This window comes from Lithobates pipiens, unplaced genomic scaffold (genome assembly GCF_037356315.1).
Source record: "Lithobates pipiens isolate NorthernLeopardFrog02 unplaced genomic scaffold, aLitPip1_a1.2 Scaffold_1, whole genome shotgun sequence".
Classification (NCBI taxonomy): domain Eukaryota; kingdom Metazoa; phylum Chordata; class Amphibia; order Anura; family Ranidae; genus Lithobates; species Lithobates pipiens.
Window position 1 is genome coordinate 168,020,675 of NW_027507685.1, and position 25,653 is coordinate 168,046,327.

At 43.5% G+C, this 25,653-nt stretch overlaps 1 protein-coding gene across 2 annotated transcripts in view; it reads left to right on the plus strand.

Moving 5' to 3' along the window:
- Positions 1–25,653, plus strand: part of ARPC5L (actin related protein 2/3 complex subunit 5 like) — a 177,424-nt gene that overhangs the window by 18,293 nt on the left and 133,478 nt on the right. The window lies entirely within an intron of this gene.

Here is a 25,653-nt window from a genome sequence, read left to right on the forward strand (position 1 = left end):
TCCTACAGGCGGTGGTCCCACCTTTAAGGTAGACCTGAACTTCTTGCTCATCGTCTCAGGTGTGCCGTCCTGGAAGTTGACTGGAGAAAATTACCAGTTACACTTACTAGTAATGGGTTTTCTTCCAGGGTGGCAGGCCTACTTCCCTACCCTTAACTGTTGGTGATGTTTTCATTCTTCACAGAATGTACCCTCTAACATTGGTGTGGGCCTATACTTTGTCATAACTGAGGGTCGGAGGGAAGGATGGGGTCTTTTAAACTGTTTTTTGATTGTTTCCTGTCAGGTGAGGCCAGTCATCTCTCAGATGTGCCGTCCTGGAAGATTTCCCAGAAAACCCTTTACCGGTAAGTTTAACTGGTAATTTTATTAACCGCTTGCCGACCGGTTGGGCAAAGTAATGTACCTGTATGTTACTTTGAATTTCCCACCATGCTCCTGCTGCAAGCTCTGTGCCCAGCGTGACCCGCAGACTTGATGTCCGATGGGTTCCCAAGATCATGTCACTGAGCTGAAGAACGGGGAGATGTCGATGTAAATGCAGCATCTCCCCGTTCTGGCTAGTTACAGGATGCTGCTCGTCGGGAGCAGCGATCAGTGTCGTGTCACTGCTAGCCCATCCCCCCACAGTTAGAATCACTCACCAGGACACACTTAACCCCTCCCCCTATTGGTTAACCCCTTCACTGCCAGTGGCATTTTTACAGTAATCAGTGCAATTTTATAACATTGATCGATGTACTAATGCCAGTGGTCCCAAAAATGTGTCAAAATTGTCCGATGTGTCCGCAATAATGTTGCACGATAAAAATAGCTGATCACCGCCATTACTAGGTAAAAAAACAAAAATGCCATAAAACTAGCCCCTATTTTGTAGACGCTATAACTTTTGCTCAAACCAATCAATGCTTATTGCGTTTTTTTTTTTTTTTTTTTTTTTCTTTTACCAAAAATATGTAGAAGAATACGTATCGGCCTAAAATTCTGAAAAAAATATTTTTAATAAAATTTTACCACAAGCTCCTGTTACAACATGTCATATTTCAACACTTGGGCCCCTTTCACATGGATGATCCATTCAGGTCTGCCTGTCCAGTTTTTTTAGGTGGATCTGAACGGACACTTCATAGAGGTCTATGGAGGGACGGATCCATAAAAATGTGACGGAGTAAAAAACTATTTTTCCACAGTGTGTAGAGACAGACCTGTCATCTGCCTGCTCAGCGGGGATCGACAGAGCGATCCCCCACTGAGCAGAGTGTGCTCCATACGCGGACACGTAAAGGAGCCCTTAGTAAACTTATAATTGGGTAACTAGTTTTCTGTGGCTCTTCGGACTTATGTAAACAAGCTGGTGTTGATTTAAAGGCTCCATGCAAACGAGACGCTGTTAAACGCGCGTTCAGAGGCAGTTGGACACGTTTTTCAACTGCCCCTGAACTCATTCAATGTTATCCTGTGTGTCCATGTACACAGTCTCGTTTTTTGCCGTTTTTAGGCAGTTGGGTTTAACCTTGTTTTTCCAGAAGCAAAAAAATGGGTTCAGGCGCCTCTAAACACGGCAAAACGCTGGTACCGGGTTTAGCTGCATTTGCTTTTATAAGTGTTTTTAAAGGTGCCCTATTTTTTTTAAAAATTTCAAAAATGATGGCAAATGATGAAAAACTATTATTTTTTTTATTTTTTTTTTAAACAATTGTAATTTCTTGTAATTGTAATTTCTTGCAATGATTCATAGACAATTATATACCCTAATGAGTCCCTGATCCAATCCAAAACACAACTAGCATTGCTGTTATCTGAAGTATAATTGGAATTTGACCCATATGTTAGATTTGAACAAACAACTTGTGGCAGGTGACATGGCAAGTGGACAATCCACAACTTGTGGCAAGTGGACAATCCACAACTTGTGGCAAGTGGACAATCCACAACTTGTGGCAAGTGGACAATCCACAACTTGTGGCAAGTGGACAATCCACAACTTGTGGCAAGTGGACAATCCACAACTTGTGGCAAGTGGACAATCCACAACTTGTGGCAAGTGGACAATCCACAACTTGTGGCAAGTGGACAATCCACAACTTGTGGCAAGTGGGCAATCCACAACTTGTGGCAAGTGGGCAATCCACAACTTGTGGCAAGTGGGCAATCCACAACTTGTGGCAAGTGGGCAATCCACAACTTGTGGCAAGTGGGCAATCCACAACTTGTGGCAAGTGGGCAATCCACAACTTGTGGCAAGTGGGCAATCCACAACTTGTGGCAAGTGGGCAATCCACAACTTGTGGCAAGTGGGCAATCCACAACTTGTGGCAAGTGGGCAATCCACAACTTGTGGCAAGTGGGCAATCCACAACTTGTGGCAAGTGGGCAATCCACAACTTGTGGCAAGTGGACAATCCACAACTTGTGGCAAGTGGACAATCCACAACTTGTGGCAAGTGGACAATCCACAACTTGTGGCAAGTGGACAATCCACAACTTGTGGCAGGTGACGTGGCAAGTGGACAATCCACAACTTGTGGCAGGTGACGTGGCAAGTGACATGCTAAATACAAGTACACTGCTGCTCTCACAGCTACTGCTACTCACTCTGGTCTCACAAAATAGCTGAAATAGTTAAATAATACTGTTTTTGAGCTTGGGGAGGGTCTTATGAGTTTATCCTATATAAACGCTTCTAGACGCAAACGAGGCATGCACACGCAGCAAAACTGGCGTTTCTAAATGCCTATTTTAGGTTTTAAAAACATGTTCAGCATAGTTTGCACCGGCGTCTCATGTGCATGGGGCTTAACTCTTGTGATTCTTCTCAAAACAAATAGACCTTCAAGCTTATTTTTTTTTTTTTTTTTTTTTTTTTTTTTTTACAACCTCTCTTGAAAAATTTAACAGATAGTAAGGCCCCTTTCACACGGGTGTCTGTTCTGCCGCTGTTAAAAGCATGTTTTGTTATTTTAAAATTCAGAGAATCCTGGCACAGCGTTCACTTGCAGTTGTACATTGCGATCAGCTGCGTTTTATGTGCGTTTACATGCGGCTGCGTTGGAACATTCTTGCCATTTCTGATGTGCTTCCTGTTATTTTTCTTTCCTTGTTGCTTCCATCTGCAGGAGAAATCGTACACTGCGATTACCTGTAGTTATGTGCAGATAGCTGCAATAAAATCGGTCTTGGACACAGTCAATTATATTTTTTCTATCTGCGTCACCCCATTTAATGAAACCATTGCTAAATGCAGTGTGTGAATGGGGCCATAGGAAAGCATTGTGTGTAGCTGCGGTAGATAACTTGATCTATCCGCAGCTAAAAGCTGAATTCTATCCGCCCGTGTGAAAGCCTTACCCAAGTTTAAAACGTCAGTTTTGCCACATTTACATGTCTCGTTAGCGTTTAGAAGTGTTTGAAAAAATAGGCAAAAATGGAAAAACGCCTGTGAATGAAACGCGGCTAAATGCAAATTACTGTGTTTTAGCTGCGTTTGGCATCTGAAACTTGGTGTCTGAACTCATACTTTTTTTTTTTTTTTTGCCTTAGAAGAAAAGAATATAAACGCAACTGCCTAAAAACGACATTAAACAAACCTGTGTACATGTACACATAAGATAACATTGGATGAGTTCAGGGGCAGTTGAAAAAGCATCCAACTGCCTCTGAATTTCCGTTTTACCAGCAGCAGTGTACATGAGGCCTTACAATTAGAGGTCGACCGATATATCGGCCGGCCGATATATCGGCCGATATTTGCCGTTTTTTAAATAATCGGCATCGGCCGATTTGTGCTGATAAAAAGCCGATTTAGAACTACAGCGGGACTTTGAAATGGCTTCTGTATAGAAGTCAGTCTAAGTTGACTGAGTCGTCATAGCAACACTTTCCTCCACTCTGGGCAGACTGCCAAGAAAAGAACTAAATGATACAATGTTTACACTTGAATGAATGAAGTCATCTCAGTGTGTAGAAGTTCTCAGTTTAACCATTTAAAGACTAAATCTTTTCTGACACTTGTTGCTTACAAGTAAAAATCCTTTATTTTCTGCCAGAAAATCACTTAGACCCCCCAAAAATGATATATATTTTTTTAGCAGAGATCCTAGGGAATAAAATAGCGGTTGTTGCAATATTTTATGTCACACGGCATTTGCACAGAGGTCTTTCAAATGCATTTTTTTGGGAAAAAAATACACCATTTAAAAAATAAAAATAAAATAAAAACAGTAAAGTTAGCCCATTTTTTTTTTTGTCCAAAAGTTTTGACTACCTGTTTTTATTTAATATATTATATATATATATATATAATTTTTATCTAAATCATACATACAAGTAAACTGATTGGAGGTTTGTTTTGTTTAATAAATGTTTAAGTGTAAGAAATTTTCTGTATCACTTATGAAGACTGCTTTCACACTGGAGCGTTGATGGTAAAACGCAAGTTTTAGCGGCTCTTTACCATCATTTTAGCGGTGCTATTTGGCTGCTAGTGGGGCACATATAACCCAGCTAGCGGCCAAGGAAGAGGTTAAATGCGCCCATGAAGCACCGCTGCCAAATCGCATTGCATGCGCTTCGGCAGTGGTGCCCATTCATATCAATGGGCAGGAGTGGTGGAGGAGCGGTATACACCACTCCAAACGTGCTGCTTGCAGGATTTTTTTTTAAGATCCTGCCAGCGCATCGCCTCAGTGTGAAAGCACTCTGTCTTTCACACAGACTGCAGGGGAGCCATTTTACAGGCACTTTACAGGCGCTATTTTTAGCCCAAAAGCGCCTTAAAACGCCCCAGTGGGAAAGGTGTGTTAGATCAAGGGGGATTAAAAATAAATAAATAAAAATAAAATCGGCCTAACATATCGGCCCTAAAAAAAATCGGCATCATATATCGGCTATCGGCCGCCATGATTTCTAAATATCGGCATCGGCCAGAGAAAAACCCATATCGGTCGACCTCTACTTACAATATATGAACAATTTTGTTAACCACATACAAGCTTGGTAATTTAATCACGACTCATTTTTAAATTTAGAATGTATCTATGGTTCAACACATATTATAACTAATCCAATCATAATACTTTGAAGTCGCTTTTGTTGAGATGTAACAAGATATTTATCTTTGTTTGAAAGGAAGACGAACTCCTACTGTAGTTAAAATTCAACTCGCTCCCAAAACTGACACTACCAACATTGATTATCTTAGTTAAGCATATGCTCAAACAACTTAAATTACCCAAAAGGTAAAATAAAAACAATACTTTAACATGGCTTAAAGCAGTGTTCTGCCCCCCCCCCCCAAAAAAAAAAAATTTAAATTAAAAGCCAACAGCTGCTGGATTTTAACAATAGGACACTTACCTGTCCTGGAGACATGCGTTGTCGGCACTGCAGCTGATGTTCCATCAGTTATCAGGTGCTGCCGCTGCCATTGCGGGTAAGGGAACCCTGCGTTGCAGCCTTACGGCTTCATGCCGGGAACCCTACTCCGCATGCGTGGGGCCCGCCCCTCTCTCCTACTGGCCTGGTGACAGGGAGGAGGAGGGGGCCTCGGGGTCACATCACAGCCCATGGCCCGGACTCCAAGAAGTGGTAACGGGATACCGGTCAGTCAATTGTGGCACCGGAGGGGGAGACGAGACGAATGAGCGAAAGTTCCACTTTTGGGTGGAATTCCCCTTTAACCCCCTTGGCGGTATTCCCGAGTAGCTCGGGATGAGATTTCAGCACCATTAGCGGTAACCCCGAGCCACACTCGGGATTGCAACGCTGGGTCCTGGAAGAGGTGACTTACCTTGTCCCGGGATCCCGCAATGTACTCCTGCTGTGTACGGCGGCCGGATCTTCCACCCAATGCACTGTGTGCCCTGACTTCCGTTCCCTGCAAGCGTCGCGATGCAGGGAGGTGGAACCAGTGGCAAATTCAAAAATGATAAAACAAAAACACTGATACATTGTAGTCCTATTGGATTACATTACTAAATAAAATAAAATTGACCTTAGCTTGCCCCCAGTGCTTTATCCAGTGCCCTTGCCTGCAGTTTTACTGTACTTTGTGTCTGGAAACTGCAGAGCGACCATGGCATCAAAAAAAGCGCCTCTACCTCAAAAGCAGCATACGACCTGTTGGAATTGAGTGATAGCGATTCATGGGGAAGTTCGTCATCAGGCACGGAAAGCAATTTCAGTGATGATCCTGCGACTGTGCCCAGTGATGTGCAGACTTGGTGCTCGATTGACTGCGGTACAGAGCACGCAGCGCCCCCAAGATTCCCATTTACTGGAGCATCTAATATCAAAGTGGATGTGGAAGATGACAACCCATTGGCATACCTCCAACTCTTTTTGACCAATTTATATAGAAAAAATTGTTACGGAGCCAAATCGGTACCAGGAACAACAAGCTGCTACGCATCAGAGGTTCGCAAGGAGCAGAAAGTGGGAACCAATGACCAAAGAGGACATCTGGAAGTTTCTGTGCCTTATAATTCTTTAGGGAGTGGTGGGGAAACCCTTGCAAAAGTGGTATTGGACAACCAACACATTACTAGCCACTCCTTTTTTGGCACTGTCATGTCGGAATACAAATTTTCTCTTACAATGAAATATTTGCACTTTGAAAATTAATGAAGAATTTGATGAGACTTCCCATCCAGCACCAAAACTCAAAGAGATTTGGGAGGTATATGAAATTATTAGAAAAATTTCCAGCAGACCTATGTACCAGATAGAGAGCTCAGTATTGCTGAAAGTCTAATGGCCTACAAAGGAAGACTCAGCTGGATACAGTATATCGCGTCTAAGAGAGCACGACTAAAATCATTCATGCTCTGTGAATCCAGCACTGGTTACATATGGAATGCGATCCTTTACCCTGGGAAAGGAACCAAGTGCAGCAAAAGATTCAGTAATTATGGAATGGCAACCACGTTCTTTCTTTGATTGAACCATTGCTGAATCAGGGCTACTGTGTAACCACAGATCATTTTTAAACTTTTCCAGAACTCTGAGTTCCTTCTACAGCATAAGACAGATGCATATGGGACTGTTAGAGCTAACTGGCATGACATGCCACCAACCTTTTGGCAATAAAAAGCTCAAGGCATGAGAAATAGTTGCCCGGCAGAAAGGCAAAATGATGGCACTGAGATGGCGTGATAAAAAAGATGTGTGTGCCTAATGAGTACTATTCACAACACCTCTACTGTACTGGTACACACAAGGTGTTAAAGACGTAATGAAACCACAAGTAGTGATGGACTACAACCACACCATGAGAGGTGTTGACTTAGCTGACCAGGCCATGACTTTTTATCCAGCCATGAGAAAGCAACAAAAAAAAATTACAAAAAAACTTCAGGCATCTTCTCGAGCAGTGCCTGTGGAATGCTTTCATTCTTCTAAAAAAATAAAAATAAAAAAAGTGACAAGCCTGTGGTTCATGCAGACTTTGAAAAGTTGCCAAACTTATATTTCTCAAGCACCAAACATCGACTGTAAATAGATCTGGACATTGTGCTGCTGGCGTTGTGAACGCCTGACTGGTCGTCACTTTATGAACCACATTCCATGAAAAATAAGGCAACATCCACAAGGATTTGCGTGGTTTGCTGCTCTAAGCATGGCGACACTGGAAGGAAAATCAGAAAAGAAACCAGGTTCTACTGTCCTGACTGACGTCTGACTGTGCTGTACCATGTTTTAAAATTTTCCATACCCGGGATGTTTACTGAAGCAATATGACTACTAATATTGCACCCTTGTTTGGCCAAAAAAAGTCAATGTTTTTGATTATAATATTTGATAAAATGTATTGAATAAAGTATTATTATTATATTTAGTTCTAAATTATATTATAATTTATGATTTTGTGTTTCAAACTTTATCATACCCTAGATGTCTACTAGACTCTGGTTTGGACAGATTTCAGTGAGTTATTCCTAAGAATTACAGCCCTTCAATATATAATGCAAAATAATGGTACCACTTTCAGCACCTAAAATCTGAACTAATCATACCGCCAGGGAGGTTCAGATTCTTTTGAAAAGTATCATCTCGATGTCCAAAGGACTTCTTTTGATCCTTCTTACATTCTTCCGTACTCAAGATATCGACATCCTCTCGCCTTCCAAGATTCTATGTATTTTTTTTTTTTTTATCCCACCCAAAAAGTGGGTGTGTGTATCACAACTATGTAACTGATGATGTCAAAAGACCGGTTGTTTCTATGTAACCAAGCCTTGTCTGGGCAGCCATCTTGGACTCCTAATCTTTTCACCACCGGGGGGCATTGTTGTATTAGAATAATTGAATAACCTTATGACTTTGGCTTAGCAGAAGGCCATCAACTATCAAAAACTGTCTAAATTCTGTCATTCTGTTCAGACTTCCTGGCTCTTATTGAAATATAAGTGTTTGAGAAAATATACCTTAATGCACCTGAAGGACTCTCAGACCATGAGAAACAAAATGATCTGGTCTGCTGAAACAAAGATTGATGCACCACTCATCATTTGGCCAATACCATCCCTACAGTGAACCATGGTGATGGCAGCATCATGCTGTGGGGTTGTTTTTCAGTTGCTGGAATTAGGAGATTAGTCAGGATCGAGGGGAAGATGAATGCAGCAATGTACAGAAACTTCCTTGGTGAAAACCTGCTCCAGAGTGCTCTGGACCTCATAATGGCGTGAAGGTTCATCTTCCAACAGGACAACGACCCTAAGCACACAGCCAAGATAACAAAGGAGTGACTACGGGAAAACTCTGTGAATGTCCTTGAGTGGCCCAGCTAGAGTCCAGACTTGAACCCGATTGAAAATCTCTGGAGAGACCTGAAAATGACTGTATACCGCTCCCAATCAAACCTGATGGAGCTTGAGATGTCCTGCAAAGAATGGGAGAAGCTACCCAAAAATAGATTTTGTCAAGCTTGTAGCATCATGCTCAAAAGGACTTAAGGCTGTAATTGGTGGCAAAGGTGCACCCATTTTGGAATAAGACTGTAATATAACTAAATGTGGGAAAAGTGGTGTGCTGTGAATGCACACACACGTACACGTATACACACCGACACATGTATAAAGTCCTTTAAAACATCCTAGCACAGTACCTTTCCTCATTCAGCCAGGTACTGCACTGTAGGGGAAAGCACACTTCCCCCCCCCCCCCCCCTTTACTTACACTTTTGAGGCCAAGGGATCTCCCTCCATGCCGATAGTTTGGCAGGGGATTGAGCTCATCTAACAGCCGTTCTCTCCCATGATCCCGCGACACACCTGAGGACCTCTGGCGGCACCCTAGTGTGCTGCGGAACACCAGTTGAGAGAGGCTACCTTAGGGGAACACCCTTTTCTACAAACCTAATTTTTGGGAATTATGATTGGGTGTGGAAAGCTTCTAAATTGTCACATTTTCTGCTAATACACATATATTTCCCTATTTCAAATGGCTTGGGATGGTTACCACTCTGGATAGACACATAACCATTCCGGTCGGTTTCTTTAAAAAAACATTTTTGTACTACTATTATTATTTTTTGTTTAGTGCTAGGTACAAAAAAAACTCATCAATTCTTCATCCGTTTCTGTTATTATTTTGTGTGTCCAAAAATGACTCCAGATTGGCTTGGCAGCCACCCCATAACAAAATATCAATAAATCATTTGTCGAATGAGTGCCCTCCATTCTACCATGAATTGTTTAGGCTTCCCACTTATTCAGGAAAATGTTAGTTACATATATAGTTTTTTTTAAATTGACTCTTGTTTATAGCGCAAAAAATAAAAACCACACAGAGGTGATCAAATACCACCAAAAGAAAGCTCTATTTGTAGGAAAAAAATACTTCAATTTTGTTTGGGTACACCTTCGCATGACTGCGCAATTGTTAGTTAAATTGACGCAGTGCCGTATCGCAAAAAATGTCCTGGTCAGTAAGAGGGCAAATCCTTTCGGGGCTGACATGGTTAATCATAAAATACAACACCTATGGCCATGTTTAATATTAGTGCACTCTTATTCTACCCATAATAAATGAGCTCATATCAATTAATGATCACCACGTGGATTTTCATTAAACGACATCCATCAAAAGTTGTTAATAATTCACCATGGTTAAAATTATTCCATGATAACATTTATATTATGTTCATCACATTGGGCACAAAGATTGTACATGACCAAATCCATATTGATTTTTCCCATTTCAATCTCTTGTTTAATTCTGTACAGCTCTTGGAAACTTCAAGGAACAGATCTGGTTCCTTCTGTATTAATGAAAAAATATATAATACAATCATTAGTGTTGTATCCTAAAATATCACGCTTCATTACAATCGCCAATAAAAACCAATACAAAGTCGATATACTGTACATCTCCAGTGATCATTCTTTCTTATACTGTTATTCTTAGCTTAGTAACACATTTAACATTTTATACAGAGCTTGTCAAGTCAGTTATCTTGTTTAAATGTCTTCCATTAAGGAGAACCACACAGTTTTTATCAATGGGTGGAGCCTACTCCCTTGTTACACTAAATAGATTGGAATAGAGAGCTAAACATTTAAATAGTTATCATGGCAGCGTTTAGGATTTTAAAGGGTGTCAGCCACAATCGGCTATTTTCTTTGTTTCAAATAGTACTCTAGAGAACGATTTCTATCCATTTTTGCGTGAAATAAAAGGGCTGAAGGAACAAATGGACATACAGGTGGAAAAACTTGACGCAATGGAAAATAGAAATCGCAGAAACAATGTGAGAGTGATAGGTCTGCGAGAGCAAGGTGAGGATCCCGAACCTATAGTGTTTTTTTTTTTTGGAGGGGTGGCTCAGGGAAACGTTGGGGTCTGCTATTTTTACGCCATTTTCCTGTCTCGAAAGAGCGCATAGAGTTCCCTTTAGTACCTGCCAAGTGGGTGGTCACCCTAGACCACTTCTTTTAAAAATCTTGAACTATGATGATAAGGTGGCTTTGATACAGAAGGCTAGGGAGCTGGGAGACATTAAGTATAACGGGGTCAAGATTCCTTTCTATTCGGACTTTTCTCCGGATCTTCAAAAGCGTAGAGCTGAATTTATACCAATCAAATGCAGTCTAATGAATTATAAGGTGGTTTATGCATTATTGTACCCGGCTCGCTTACGAGTGTCAGCACTAGGCGGAACCTATATTTTTTAATACTCCGGCTGATGTAACTGATTGGCTTGAGGAAAATAAGGACTTGTAATTTTGTATGTGATGGTATTTTTAATTTGCTGCCCTGACTTGCCTATGTATCTCCTTGTGGCTTTAGTTTTCTTCTTTTTGACAGTCACTAGTATTTCACAATGTTTTAACATCAGTAATAGATGGATATTTATCACATTAGGAGTGGAGAAGTGTGAGTGCTCTTTGACTCATATGGTTGATCTACGTGAGAATGTATGTAAAGGAGCAAATGAGGCTCCCATATTGGGCACATTTTGCACAAATAATTTTAAGAATATGGGGATGGCGTGTAAGAGAGGGTAGGTATGGTAAGGTCACGGGAAAACCCCTAATGGGTAGCCCAGTTGGGCAGGGGTGGGGTTCTGTGGGTGGATGGGGGGGGGGGGGGGGCTGGGGGTAGGATGGATAGGGCAGGAAGTAAGAGACGCACCACAAATATGGACACATCTTAAGTCACAATCAGAGAAAAGAATGGGTCGAGTATCCAGGATGAAGGGGCGCAATTGGGCTATGGGTCAGTATAAGCCTTTGTGGGCTTTTCAATCTTTTACTAACCTATTTGCCCTTTTTTTGAATTACTGCTTTTTACTCCCATGCAGGATAAAATATTTAGCATCATCTCTTGGAATGTCTGAGACCTGAGGGACCCAATTAAAGTGGAAGTAAACCCATCGATTTTTAAACAGTTAAAAAAAAAAAAAAAAAAAAAAAAAAAAAGCATGCCGGAATGCTAACTGCACATTGGCTGTGCTCTGTGCCAAACTATCAAACCATCCAGTGGCTGGTGTCTCATAACGAATCACATGTGCAGCACCATAGCAGTTGAAGATTAAACAGAGGCAAAGATGGCAGCTTCCTTGGCTGAAAACGATAGGGGAGTTTACTTTCTCTTTAAGAGAAAGACAGTTGTCTGCACTAGAGGGGAGTAGGCCTGGACTTTGTCTGCAAGACACACTTGACCAATGATACCATCTTGCAACTTCGTAGCCAGAAATTTTGAACCCAATGTCATTCAGTTCACTCCTCTATTCAAGAGGGGATAGCATAATGATTGGGAAATTACGGTTTTCTCTACAGGAGAACCCCATTGACATACAGGGGCGGTATGTTTTTTTTGTTCTGTTCAATTGAAAATAAATGATATGTTCTAGCGAATATTTATATTCCCCCCCCCCCCCCCCCCCCATGACATGAATGGAAAATAAATCCAGCTTGGCTAAAGCTGCTGGGCAGCTCTGGAGAAGTAATGGATAAACTGTATGAATTTGTTCAAATACTGGCACAACGTCGGTGGGGGTGGTCTGGGATTCCTTGAAGGCCTATCTTAGAGGCCTCCTGATTCAACAGGTGGCAAGAGTTAAGGGGAATTCTAGGAAGTGGGAGAATGAAGCTAGAAAGGAGGTGATGCTTGCAGAGAGGCGATATGTAACGGACCCAACCCCAGATAGACAGAGGGAATGGCTAGAAAAAATAACAGGCCTATAAAATGGCTATTATAAGAAAGATTGAGAACAGATGAATATTTCAGAAACCATGCCAATTTGGAGAAGGGGAGAGAGTTGGTCGTATGTTGTCCCTGCTGATCAGTTCTAATACTTCCCCCCTCTGCTGTTTCAGCGGTTAGATCCCCAGGCGGGGCGATTTTTCTACTGATGAAGACAATCAGAAATCCCCAGGCCCAGATGGGCTTCCTATAGAAATCTATAAAAAATACAGTGAGGTCCTGCTCCCGGAATTGTTAAAAACATTCGGATGGGCACTATCCAGTGGGAGACTGCCTGTTTCGATGTCTGAAGCTACCATCATTGTAATTCATAAGGAGGGGAAAGACCAACTAGCACCCTCCTCTTATCGCCCAATATCCCTATTATGCACTGATGTAAATAATTTTAGCTAGAATATTAGCAACCCGTCTAAATAGATGTATCCAAAATCTTATACATCCGGACCAGTCAGGGTTCATTCCTAACAGGTCGACTAGTGTCAATATTAGGAGAGTCCTTTTTAAATATGCAGATTCCAACAGACAATGAGGGCTCTTGGGCCATTTTGGCCCTGGATACAGCTAAGGCCTTCGATACTCTATGGAGAGTGCTTGAGAGCTTTGGTTTTGGTGGGTGAAAATACTCTATACCGAACCGCGTGCTAAGGTAAAGATCAACAATGAATACTCAAGCCTTTTCCAGCTGGAGAGAGGAATGAAGCAGGGTTGTCCCTGTCCATTATTATTTGCCCTTGCAATTGAACCTTTAGCAATCCGAACTAGGTCAATGGCAGATATACAAGGATTCCGGAGGCAGGCACAGGAGGATAGGCTATCGCTGTTTGCAGATTTATTTTTTTTCTCTTCCTTGGTGATGTACAATCTTCACTAAAAACTGTTATACAAATGGTTGGGGAGTTCGAACGATCCTCTGGTCTGGTTGTCAACTGGGACAAATCCGCTTTGTTGCCAGTTGACCCTCTTGGTAACCAGACCCCCGCAGATGTCCCCAACCTAAAAATAGTGGGAAAGCTAAAATACCTGGGCGTCTGGATTGCTAATGTCATAAATTTATATCTTACTGATAACTTAGGCCCTTTATTATTCTAATTGAAGCAAAAAGGAGATATTTGGCGCCATCTCCCTCTGTCAGTAGCAGGACGCTGCAACTTAATAAAGATGATATGGTTACCCCAGATACTGCATCTTTCACAATTCTCCAGTCTGGATAGGCCAAAAATGGTTCAAAAGAATAGAATCTGTTTAGAGATCTGATCTGGAAAAATGGCCAGTCCAGGATTAGTCTGCAAACTATGCAGCTGCCGTTAAAAGAAGGGGGTATGCCGGTTCCACACCCAAGGTCATATTTTCTTGCATCTCAGCTCCAACATTTAGGGAGTTGTGGAGCCTCTTGTGGAGGGAATCTTAACAGAAGATTGATGATAATGGGGGCAGCACATAATACATTACTCGAGGTTCTGGAGGCAGACTCATTCCCTTATAGATGCCCGACGATTAAACTGATCGCTAAAGTCTGGCAGACAAAGCATTGCTGGGGTATAAAGGAGTATCAGAATATGCCCCCTTATGGAACAATAGAAACCTGACAGAAGTGAGTGATATAGAGAGACCAGTATAATGGGTGAGGCAGGGCATTAATCGTCTAGGCCAATTATATGAGGGCAGCATTATGAAAGTATTTTTGGATTTAAAGCAAGAATTTAATATATCAAATAAAACATTCTATAAATATCTACAACTTAGACATGTTATTCAGACGCAGTTTAGGTCACAGACAATTGAATGGACAAATATATAATTGGCAATTATATAATTAATTCAGATACATCTTAAGGCAGTACAGTCCTATCAGTGCAGCATTTATCAGTGTAGCCTACCAGTGCCCATCAGTGCAGCCCAACAGTGTCTACCAGTGCCCATCAGTGCAGCCCAACAGTGTCTACCAGTGCCCATCAGTGCAGCCCAACAGTGTCTACCAGTGCCCATCTGTGCAGCCCAACCATGTCTACCAGTGCAGATTAAGAGTGCCGCCTCATCAGTTTCAAAATATCACAGATAACTACTGTATATTATGTTTTGGTTATAGCATGGAGCACTTTGCAGTACATGAACTTTCACTGAATGTGAACTATGATCCAGCTGTATTTGCGCAGTGATTTTTCAATTTTTTTTTTGGGGGGGGGGATTTTTTTTTAATTTTAATGCACTAAAACACACTATTGCTGAAATGTTTGGTAAAATATGATCTTAGACCGAGCACATAGATGCCAAACGCGATGCTTTAAAATTGCGCACAACCGTACGGAGGCGAAAAACTACATACATATTTAAAAGCCTTTACAAGTTACCACTTTAGCTTTACAGAAGAGGTCTACTGCTATAATTACTGCCCTCGATCTGACGTTCGCGCTGATACCTCACATGTATGGTGCAATTGCTGTTTACATATGACGCGAGACCGACGCTTACGTCCGACTTTCTGCGTGAGCACCCCGTGCTCGCACGCAAAGGCAAACGCAATGGTCTCGTAAAATAAATTAAAAAAATTTTTACTTTGCTTTTTTTATTTTTACACTGTTCCTTTCATTTTATTTTTATTGTTATCATGAGGAATTGGTGTCTATTAGCCTCTAGATCTCTCCTCTGCCCTCTAAAGCATCTGACCACACCAAGATTGGTGTGATAAGATGCTTTCCCAATGGTGCTGTTTATATCCGGTAAAACCGAAGTCCTGAAATGCTCGTAGCTTCCTGTTTGTTAGGCCATAGAGATGATTGGAGCCGTTCTGTTCTGATCAGCTCTATGGTCAGCTGGTGGAACCACCGACTGCATTCTCAGGTTCCACTGGTGGGACAGGAGAGCCAGTGAAAACTATGGAAGAATGCAGGGAGGGGGGACGTTCCTTCCCACTGCTTGAAAAAGCAGTCTAGTAGCTAATTTGCTGCTAGGATTGCTTTTACATGAAATCTGACCACTATACCAAAATTATACCTAAATCTGCAGGCATCATTCTGCTATAGCGAAATATAATTATAATCGCGCTACCAAAAAATTTAAACAAAAATGTAGCTGCCAGCATTAACAACGATACAATTGCAAAAAACAAAAAATGCAGCGCTAGAAAGAAAACACCTCGTGAAGCAAAGTGTTACTACAACATAATAAATAGGCGGCGTGGAAAAACCACACCAAATTGTAAGCAGGTGCAGACAATAGGAATGAACAAGTGTGAAAAAATATCTTATAAACCGTGACAAAAAATCAGTTCTTAAGTTGGATGTAATGAAAAATAGCTGGGAATCAAACCCAAGAGATATATACAGCAATAATCTTTATAATCCTAGATGGTCACTTTACACTGAAAATTAGCCAGGACTAGTCGCAATGCCACACATCCGAGTTGAAGCAAGTTATTGCGAAACATGTCGGGTACTTAGCCTGCATGGCGAGATTTTCCACGCTTTTTTATTGATATTTGCTGTAAGTGCGCCCGCATAAAGAACAGTGTTCCTGAAACATTTAAGTACCTGGAACGCATGCCACCATGTTTGCGTTCCCCGCGGGGGAGAGGGGTGGGTCTAACGGCACTTCCTTTGCGCCCGCCGGCACTCATGGATGACATGGCCAAAGGAAGACCTAAGTCAGTTTTACCAACAATCGCCCAGGGAAATAAAATAATAAATCCATTACTGGCCAAATAAGGCTAAAACCCCCAATAGCTATACAGTAAACTACTGTGCAAAGAATAAAAATTTAAATATAAAAATTAAACTCACCAAGGTGCAATGAATAAAGGCAATCTTACTCAAGCTGCCTAACTAAAAGTGTCACCCTACATGCATAGCATATGTGCATACACATGCTACCAGCGAGTGGTGACAACAAATGGGGGGAAAAAAACAAATTGCATATAAAAGAGTGATAATTGATCCCTGCATGAGTGCCTCAATAGGACACTCAACTAGAGGGAATACTGAAGGAGATAGACAGACATATGCTGCATTAAGCAATACAAATAAAAATTCAAATGGAATAAAATAAAAACGGTCCCGCACGGGTATAATATGCTTAACAGATATACATATATAAATGTGTATGAATAGATAAAATATAGAAACACATATGCATGTACATTAACTTAATACGTGCAGCATATGACTATAAATTAGCAAATTGTCAAATAAAACATTACTCATAGAGTTGAACATCTCATAAATGGTATTGCAATAACAGCAATAGAAATAGAAGATATTTGGTATAGCAATAGAAAAGACCAATAGATATTAATGTAATTATATAAAAATGCATAAACATCGCTAAAGTGCATATAGATATAAAAATACACAAAAATATATAAAGAAAACAGATATACATAAAGAAAGGGGGCTCATGTGCAGTGACTACAATACTCAACATCCTTATGCAATTTTGTGAATCTCAGGATCTTCATTCAACCCCCAGGAGTTGAATGGATGATCCCTTCAAAACGCCTCAGCTGCCAGTGATTAGTGTGAGCTCCTCTGATCTCTGGAGAGTTCCGCTCATCCGTGACTAGATGCTGCTATTTGACGACTATTCATATTGCAATATTTTACACAACTGTTTGTGAGTAGTTTTTCTTTTTTACGCTTTTAATAAATATAGCCAAAGGATAATGCACAAGGGTGATGTGCCCTTTTTCTCTTCCTTCTTTTTGACTTTTAGGGTCCCCCACCCTTGAGGGCAGCAAGGCCTGTGTTATTATATAGCCGGTCTGGTGGTCTGCTTATGCGCAAGAGCATTTCTTTTCTGTTTATACAAAAAAGGCATCTTTGGAGATCCTGTGTAAGTGTACCCTAGATTGTGTCGTGCTATACCCTACGGTAATACTTCACTAGTGTGTGGTAGCGTTTGAAACATTCACCGATGCAGAGATCAAGTTGGCTAGTACAGGAGGGACAATAATGGTGGGTGTCATGCCTATATCTGCGTTTTCCACAGACATGACCTCTTCTTTGGGGTGATCATTGGGTAGGGGTACCAGGGAGGACATATGGAAAATGCCAGTTTACTGCATTTGCATTGGGAAGTTGGGGCACAGCACCATCTGGAAACAGAAAGGCTGTGATGATCTCTTGGTGGAATTTAAGGAAGGATCCAGTTTATCCTGATGCTTTGTATAGCAAGCGTTCGGCACAGCCAATTCAATTAAGTTTACAGACACGTTTGTACCAGCGGCTGGCCTTGCGGGCTATTAAGTATGGCGCCATCAACTGGTTGTTGAGGTCCACCCCTCCCATGTTAAGGTTGTATTCATTGACACAGAGGGGCTTCACAACAACACCACTTCACTGCAAGCAAATTATTACACTTCAAGCAGGCTCTCTGCCTCGTTTTAAGTCAGGATTTTACAAGCTGTTGGGGGAAGTCCCGGTGATTAGCTTGAATGGTGCCACATTTGCCAATTCCACAATCAAACAGGTGACTAAAAATTGGCATGCTCATGTAATAATTGTCCATGTACAAGTGGTACTTCTGAATAAGGGTGACACCAAGTCCCAAACAATCTTGCCACGCTCCCTATGTAGTCTGGGCAGTTGTGGGGCTCCACGTGACTATCTCTTCCCTCGTAAACCATAAAACCATATGTATAGCCTGTTGCACTGTCACAGAGCTTATACAACTTGACCCCATATTTGGCACGCTTATTCGGGAGATACTGTTTGAAAGACGCACGGGCAGAAAATTGGAGGGAGTTAACGCAAACAACTTGATCATAAGTAAATAAGGCTGCAAACTGTTGTTCGAAGTGGTTTATGAGGGGCTGAATTTTGTGGGGCCGATCCAGGGTCACCCTGATGAGAGTTCATTGTCATTAAAATGCATAAACCGCAAGATTTGCTCTTTTCTAGCAGCCCTGGTCATGGAAGCAGAGAACACGGCATATGATGAATTGGGTCAGTGGACCAATATGACCACAACTAACTTTTTTTTTTTAGTTATGCCCATGAGGAGGGATAGGCCCATAAAGATCTTAGTTGGAAACCGTAATAGGTTTCAAATCTCTGCAAGGGTCAACTGGGGACTAGCGGCGATGAATTGACCAGCATAAAAATTGCTTTGGTCCACAATAGAGCTATAGAGATCCTCTGTGAAAAACGGTGAATGAAAATCAAGTGATGGAAAATCAACTGTTTCCACCTGAATTCTGGGTTGGTCAGTGAATGGGGGAAGTACGTGTGCTGCAGAAGTGGTGGGCTCCCAATCAGGGTTGGAATATTATGCAGAAAGGGCACTATGGGCTCTACTGGCCTGGCTTAGGCCGCGTACACACGCGCGGACTGTTTGCCCAACCTTGTTCGTCAAACAGTTTCGGCAAACAGTCCGCTCAAAATTTGCATGAGCGGACTTGCCCACACACGAGCGGACTGTTTCAGCAAACTGTTTGCCAAACAGTTCGCTCAACTTTTGAAATGAACGGACTCGCCCACGTAAGAAGGAGGCAAATCCGCCCATTTCGAGTGCGTGTACAGGTAGGCGGGGCCCGCGAAGGAGACATCGCGGGCTCCGCCGCCTGGAATGGGCTTAAAGGGGAACCCCAACGCCGAAAAAAATCGGCGTGGGGGTTCCACCAAAGTCCACACCAGACCCTTGTCCGAGCACGCTACCCGGCCGGCCAGGAAAGGGGGGCGAGCGAGCGCGCCCCCCCTCCTGAGCCGTACCAGTCCGCGTGCCCTCAACATGGGGGGTGCCTTGGGGAAGGGGGGGCCGCGCGGCCCCCCCACCCCAAAGCACCTTTTCCCCATGTTGATGAGGACAAGGGCCTCTTCCCGACAACCCTGGCCGTTGGTTGTCGGGGTCTGCGGGCGGGGGGCTTATCGGAATCCGGGAGCCCCCTTTAAGAAGGGGGCCCCCGGATACCGGCCCCCCACCCTATGTGAATGAGTATGGGGTACAATGTACCCCTACCCATTCACCTGTGAAATAAAGTACAAAAAAAAACACAACACAGGGAAAAAATATTTTATTGCACAGCTCCGGGGGGTCTTCCGTCTTCGGGGGTCTTCTCGCCGGACTCCTCCGCTATCTGTGTGTAGCTCTTTTACTAGCGGAGGAGTCCGGCTTTCTTCCTCCCCGCCGCCGGCCTCTTCTCCCGACTTCGGGGGTCTTGTCCCCCTCTTCGGTTCTTCTGCCGGGCCACTGCGCCTTCTTGTAGCTCTTTTACAGGCGGTGGCCCGGTCTTCCGTCGCCGCTGTCGTCGCCGCCGCCGCCTTCCGTTCTTGTTCTTCTTCTTGTTCTTCTTCTTCTTCTCCTGGAGATGTTGACTCGACGAGCTCTCCGGCCGGAATGCCAGGGACACGCTCCGCTGCCACTTATATAGTGACAATGGGGCGGTGTCACATGGTATATGTCACATGGGTTGGTCACATGGTGACCCCGCCCCCTTACGATGTCATAGTCCCCATGTGACATCAACCCATGTGACACCGCCCCATTGTCACTATATAAGTGACCGCACAGCGCGGCTCTGGCATTCCGGCCGGAGAGCTCGTCGAGTCAACATCTCCAGGAGAAGAAGAAGAACAACAAGAACGGAAGGCGGCGGCGGCGACGACAGCGGCGACAGAAGACCGGGCCACCGCCTGTAAAAGAGCTACAAGAAGGCGCAGTGGCCCGGCAGAAGAACCGAAGAGGGGAACAAGACCCCCGAAGTCGGGAGAAGAGGCCGGCGGCGGGGAGGAAGAAAGCCGGACTCCTCCGCTAGTAAAAGAGCTACACACAGATAGCGGAGGAGTCCGGCGAGAAGACCCCCGAAGACGGAAGACCCCTCGGAGCTGTGCAATAAAATATTTTTTCCCTGTGTTGTGTTTTTTTTTGTACTTTATTTCACAGGTGAATGGGTAGGGGTACATTGTACCCCATACTCATTTACATAGGGTGGGGGGCCGGTATCCGGGGGCCCCCTTCTTAAAGGGGGCTCCCGGATTCCGATAAGCCCCCCGCCCGCAGACCCCAACAACCAACGGCCAGGGTTGTCGGGAAGAGGCCCTTGTCCTCATCAACATGGGGACAAGGTGCTTTGGGGTGGGGGGGCCGCGCGGCCCCCCCTTCCCCAAGGCACCCCCCCATGTTGAGGGCACGCGGCCTGGTACGGCTCAGGAGGGGGGGCGCGCTCGCTCGCCCCCCTTTCCTGGCCGGCCGGGTAGCGTGCTCGGACAAGGGTCTTGTGTGGACTTTGGGGGAACCCCCACGCCGATTTTTTTCGGCGTTGGGGTTCCCCTTTAAGCCCATTCCAGGCGGCGGAGCCCGCGAAGTCTCCTTCGCGGGCCCCGCCTACCTGTACACGCGCTCGAAATGGGCGGACTTTCCGAGCGGGAACAGTCCGCTCATTTCGAAAGTAAAGCGGACAGGCCCACACACGGGCGGACTGTTCGCTCAAACACAGTTTCAGCGGACAGTTTTTCGGAATTTCCGAAAGACTTTGTCCGTCCAACTGTCCGCTGAAACTGTCCGCTGAAAGCCCACACACGAGCGGACTGTCCGCCCAAACACTGTTCAGCGGACAAGGTTGGGCGAACAGTCCGCCCGTGTGTACGCGGCCTTAGTCTTGGTGGCTGTGGGACACTACTTGCTTGAACTGCCATTATGGGACTTGCCACATCACCACGTGATACTGCAGTACTGGATGTACGACCAGGGTTTACTAGGCTGCTTGTGCTTGCCAGTTTACCAGAAGGATGAGCGGCACTAGTACTGGCTCTTTGCTCCATACGAGAGCCCTGTGGTTCTTACACCTCAACAGAAGAACGGGGTCTGGTACACCTGAGGCATTTCATTGGTTAGAACTGATCAGCAGGTCCAGGCCAGAAATCATTGGCCTGGACCTGAAGACTGATCGGTTCTGCAATGAATCCGATTCTCCGTATGGGTATGTTGCTTTGTGCAGCAGTGCCATTCTGCTGGTGCTGCATCGTTTTCCCTTCTCTTTTCTCAAGCAGCGGCCCCTCCCTTCATACTGTTAAATATAAAGGACCACTTATGCACTAACCAGTAACGATTAAAAAAAAGTTTTTTAATCGTTAGGAAGCTGCTAACGCTATATTGTGTTTCCACAAATAACAGAAAATGTGGCACTACATCAAAGTGAACAAATGTGATCAGAATTAATAATGTACCGTATATACTCGAGTATAAGCCGAGATTTTCAGCCCTTTTTTTAGGCTGAAAGTGCCCCCCTCGGCTTATACTCGAGTCACCGCCGTCTGCCTACCTGATCAGGCATGTCATGTAGACAGACGGTGGCCAGCGTGTGATAAAAACATACAGCGGCCATTCCAGTATTTAAAAGCTACGCCTCCTCCTCGTCTGTGATAGGCAGAACACTCAATTTCCCAGCAGTCAGTTTTCAGCCTATCACGGACATCCCCTCATCCTCGTCTGAGGTATGAGGATGAGGGGATGTCCGTGATAGACTGAACACTGACTGCTGGGAAATTGAGTGTTTTGCCTATCAGACGAGGAGGAGGCACGGCTTTTGAATACTGGAATGGCCGCCGTATGTTTTTATGACATGCTGATCGGTGGCTGCAGATGGACACATGGAGGTATACACAGGACACAGTGAGGTAGGCAGATCTGCACAGGACACAGGGAGGCATTCAATAGACACAGTGAGACATGCAGCTGCAGATGGGCATTGTTGACCCTCTTTGCCACTTAGAGTAGCTGCTGCATTTCCCACCCCCGGCTTATACTCGAGTCAATAAGTTTTCCCAGTTTTTTGTGCTAAATTAGGGGCCTCGGCTTATGTTCGGATCGACCTATACTCAAGTATATACGGTAAATCTAAATACAATTTAATAAACTCTAAATGCTCATAAATTATTATTATTATTTTTTTTTTTTAAAGTGCTCGATTTCAAAATATTCCTCCGCAGGATGTCGCTGATGTCGCTTTAAATGTATTCTCCTCTCCTCCAGTCAGCAATGACCATGTAGAGTAAGAAGAATCACCTTAGGGAAGTAATTCCTCATACAATGTTTTATTTAAAAGTAGAAACTTGCATTAAAATAAGTGATATTCGGCATAAACAATCTGCACGGAAAGCAAAACTGACCTTCTGTTCTCAGCCACGACCGGAAGGGACATCACTCTGCTCCTTCCGACGTGTTGGGTTAACAACTGTGATTTCCTCAGCGCTGTTACACCTGTATGGAAGTATGGGTCTTCATTTAGGATGAGATGCTGGATTACACAGTGGTGGAACACAGACTGAACATGGCAGTGTAATCACGCAAGATGCTAAAAAAACAGTGCACCTTTTATTGTCACTGAACTTTGGTTTGGTTTCTTTTTCACTATTTATGGACTCTTTAAAACACTGGCAGTGGACTTTATAATAGTGGGTTTTTTTTTCTCTCTATCTATGAAATATACCTATTGCTTGTCACTATTTTGGTCACTCAGCTGTATTTATTTTTTTCATTTGCAGCACTGGTTATTTATGCTCACTACCCAGTAGGGTACATTTTTTTTCCCCCATTTGTATAAATGATTATTGTCCAGTTAGGGCTTATCTACATATTTCTTTGGATCTGCTGTGTTTTTTATGTGCATTTAGGGTTTATTAGATTGCATTTGGGTTTACATTATTATTTCTGATCACTTTGAGATGGCACCACATTATTTAACACCCCCCCCCCCCCCCCCCGTTTTTTCATACTACCTCCCAGGAAGGATCTGATCTCCCAAGGGCCTGCTCTACACCCTTGATTGCAAAACCTTAAAGCAAATGGCCTGGTTACTGAAGAAATTATTCTTAATTCATGCACGCTATTGGATAGTAGTGCAGATGGTTGTCCTACAAAGGTCACTGCAACATGATACTTCCATTTCAAGACTTTAAATACCAACACCAGTAAACCATATAAATATATATAAAGTGACACATAAACATGAAAGTACAGAAATCCAAATAACAACCTAACTGACTATGTACGAATGGAGGGAGCACACATGAGCAGGACCAAGGTCAGGACAGACGGGAAACAAGGGTAGCAGAGAGAGAGGTCCTGGGAGGAGGGTACAGGGAGCAGATAACAGGAGCAAGTAAGGATCGAGATCAAGGACTTCTCCAAGCAAAAAGGCCCTAGGCTGGGTTTAGCCAGCTGCCTTTATTGCTTGCCATTTGGTAAGCATAACTTACATCTACGGTGATCGGGCACTATTTGGAGTTTATGCATGCACACTATGGTGCCAACATCTAGTGATTTCAATAACCCTTCTTCCCTTATGATTTATTTTAGCAATATCGTTTTTGGGACTTTATGAAATCATGGATTCTAATACATTACTTAGATAAGCACAGCTTGTTTGATTCTATTGTATTTTGGTGTTGCTGCTGTTCTTTGCATGTTTTTTTTGCCTTGTTACTTTAGCGCTGTGTCACCCCCTTTTGTTCTACAAGGATCAAGATCAGGCAGGGACACAGGAAGAATACTGAAGCATTGAACTTCAGTCAAGGGTGGGATTATATACCTTCCAGCAGCCCACGTCAAGTGCAGCCTAATTACATGGACAGCCCAACTGCAAGGAGACACCGCTGGTGCTGGTGGCCACCTCCGGACGCTACATTCTGCCCTGAACCTGAAAGTCCTTGTGTATACAGGATAAGTCCAAAAAGGTTTCCCCTCAGTGTCTTGAGGACTCTTAAACTCTTCAGGTCATAGTCTTTCAACCCGCTGGATGGCATGCCACCCAAGTCTAACTGGTCATACACCCCGCCACCAGGGTCTGAAAGCTGAACGGTTACCCTGCCGCTGGTGTCCGAAAGCTTTCTGGGTTCCCCACTAGCTAGATCCTTGAAGAGATGCAACAGCTGAAACTTCTGTAATGCAGCACGTGTTTCAAGGGCCAGCTGAAGGCCTAATGCCAGAATCCCTGGTCCCTACAGTTACCCTGATGTCAGAGTGTCCCATTGCAACTGGACCTTTCACCTCTGGTTTGCCAGAAACTGCTCCACACTTTAACAGCCACGCAGGTCTACCCAAGGCGTTGGTCCCCTAACGTACCCAGGATTGCAGAGGTAACACAAAAAACAAGCACAGCATTTATTTAAAAGGTTACTTAACCTAGGATCCTACATTCACTATATCTGGTCTCCCACAGAACATGGAAATGCAAATATTTTAGTAAATATAAACTGCTAAACCCCTTTTCTCATCAGCAGTTAGGGCAGTCTTGTGACTATCGGTGTCCAGCCAAGCACTGGTTAAAGCTTATGGGAGGAGTTTTCGACTGACCTATGAGACTGCAAGACCCCTGACCCTCTGTCTGGACAGTGATTATTGACCCTGTGCTGATAACAGGCACCCCCCCCCCCCCCCAGAAAAAAAGCACCTAGCAATACACACCAAACAGCATGTGCAGCCTGACTCCATAGACTCTGTGTTATCAGGAACGTATTAGGAGTCAGCGGAAGGAGGGGAGGATCAGACAACAATGCAGTGGATTAATTCCTTAGGTTCCACTGTGTATAATGAGCATGCTTTACTGCATATACACTGATTTTACTGCTGTGGGTTTACTAACACTTTAACAAAAAATAATACAAATGTGAATTAAAAAATGACTGATCAAGCTCCTCAGCTATAGCCCAGTAGTCCTAGATGCATAGATGACATCTTGATCTGAGATGAGACTAATGAAGTACTGAATGATTTCTTAGAATATTGTGGCATCAATCCATATGACATCACATTTACTCACGTAGTTGATAATGAATGTCTTCTCTTCCTGGACTTGGAATTGAGAGTAGATCTTGAAGGAAGTATGTATTCCAAAACAAATTTTAAGCCCAGTGCAGTTAATTCTTATCTGCATGCCAAAAGTTTGCAGCATCCTAGATGGATCCATAATGTTCCATATGGACAATTCACGCACCATAATGGACTACGAGGAACAAA